At 38.7% G+C, this 2,017-nt stretch overlaps 1 non-coding gene across 1 annotated transcript; it reads left to right on the plus strand.

The window, feature by feature from the left end:
• The first annotated feature begins 1,075 nt into the window (after positions 1–1,075).
• Positions 1,076–1,206, plus strand: LOC129516730 (small nucleolar RNA SNORA72). The gene has a single exon (XR_008665857.1). It is a non-coding gene; the product is annotated as a small nucleolar RNA SNORA72 (small nucleolar RNA).
• Positions 1,207–2,017: the final 811 nt, after the last annotated feature.

Raw genomic sequence — 2,017 nt, forward strand, 5'->3', positions numbered from 1 at the left:
ATCTTTTTGGAGGTACATTAACTTGCTTGGGTTATTAAATTGTCATTCTTTGCACTGAGAAGGGATTTGTGCACTGCTCTGTTCTTTCTTGTTAAAGGTGTTGCAAGGTGAACAACTAGGGATTAGAAAAGTTGAAAAATCAAGTTCTGGTTTGGACCTTTTCTAGCTATGTGATCTTTGCCAGTTTGCTAAACCTCGAACCTCCCTTTCCTTAATTGCAAAATGGGATGAATGGTCCCTTGCCTTCTTATCTTCCTTGGCAATTTTGAGAATCCAACTGGATGAAACATGTCTTTAGGTTTATTTTTTTTAATTTTTTTTTATTTATGATAGTCACACAGTGAGAGAGAGAGAGGCAGAGACATAGGCAGAGGGAGAAGCAGGCTCCATGCACCGGGAGCCCGACGTGGGATTCGATCTCGGGTCTCCAGGATCGCGCCCTGGGCCGAAGGCAAGCGCCAAACCGCTGCGCCACCCAGGGATCCCTGTCTTTAGGTTTAGACCTGAAGTTGAGTGTGTCTAATATTCTGCAAATGTAATAGTTAATAGTGGCTTCTGTGAGGCAGGTCCCATAGTTTACACCATAAATCTACTGAGAACATATGACCGTCCCTTAAACTTTCCACTGAGCTAAGACAATGGCTATGTTGGGTTTCCAATGCTTTTCCTAATGGTAATACTTTTACCCCTGCTTGTTTGGAGAAGGTGAGGAAGAAGTATAAGATCATTCACACAGAAACAGAGATGAGGAAAATCAGATTTTGTGCACACTTGATTAAATTACAAGTTAAAGCTTGGACCCATGCCTTCTGGTTCTAAGGTGAGTGTTGTCCTCTTTTTAGTAGATTGTCTCTCTGGACAGTCTGCAAATAAATAGAAATGGAGAGGTGGACTATCGAGGAAATGTGTGATTGACTTTGGAATCGAAGGGTGCAGATGTCAACAAAGCAGGTATTTCATTTGAGAAGATCAATAAGCTTAGCAGCAGGGTTGCCATGAACACACTGATATAACTGCCTTGTGAATACATGACAGTTGGCTATATTGTAGATTTTTTTTAAACATAGAATGTACCCTGTGAATATTCTTGCTGTTCTGATTTTGTAATAATTGTGGCAGGCTAAACATTCTGTATATCAAGACCATGCATGTGTTCCTAGATCTAGTTCTTCCCCTAGTCTGGTTTTATCAATGCTGGTGATTAACCAAGTCTGATTTATATGATGCATCTTGTGTGGGAAATGTCTATGACTCTAGGTATCTGATCATCCTTGAGAAATGACAGCACAGCTAGTGTAATAACTTTTAAAGATAACCATTGTTAATTTGATGATCACAAGTTGCCATTAAATTAATTATAAAACTATTGTGTTTTATTTTCTAGGGAAAAACAATAGAATGTACTCCTTTTAGTTGCGTGCAATAATGATTATTGAGCACTTACAAGTGATGCTTCTATACTTGTTCCCTTGGTAAAATAATTAACACATGGTTCCTCAATGTTTTTTCTAATTGATGCTGATGGAAAAGCTGACAACAGCAAGTTGTAGGAATATTGCAATACTCCATCAAAATTTCTAAGGATAGAAATGGATTATAGTGCTTTAGACATCACCATACATCCTAACGGCAATCAGTAAAAATTACCGATGCTGGACTGAATGGATGAGCCAAACAAAGCCTGGTGGTATACTGAGTGAAAGGTAGGCATGAATTTTCTGGGTGGAATGTAGGAAATGCTATTAAAAAGTTAATGTGTGAGTCCTATACACAGGTCTTGAAATGAACAAACAAGCACTTGTAGAATAATAGTAATCATGATAAATAATAACAGTAATTACTTTTATTTATTGGTGTTTATTCATCTTCCAATCCAGTCAACGGGTCCTCTTTCCTCTCTTTATAAACACTCTCCTTGGGCTTCATTATCTTCCCAAAGCCTAAATTTACCATCTGGGTAGCAATGACTCAACTCAAACAACCTTCCTGTGCCTCATGAGTGCCTGCCCCTGCCTCT

This window comes from Nyctereutes procyonoides, unplaced genomic scaffold, assembly GCF_905146905.1.
Source record: "Nyctereutes procyonoides isolate TBG_1078 unplaced genomic scaffold, NYPRO_anot_genome, whole genome shotgun sequence".
NCBI classification, from domain to species: domain Eukaryota; kingdom Metazoa; phylum Chordata; class Mammalia; order Carnivora; family Canidae; genus Nyctereutes; species Nyctereutes procyonoides.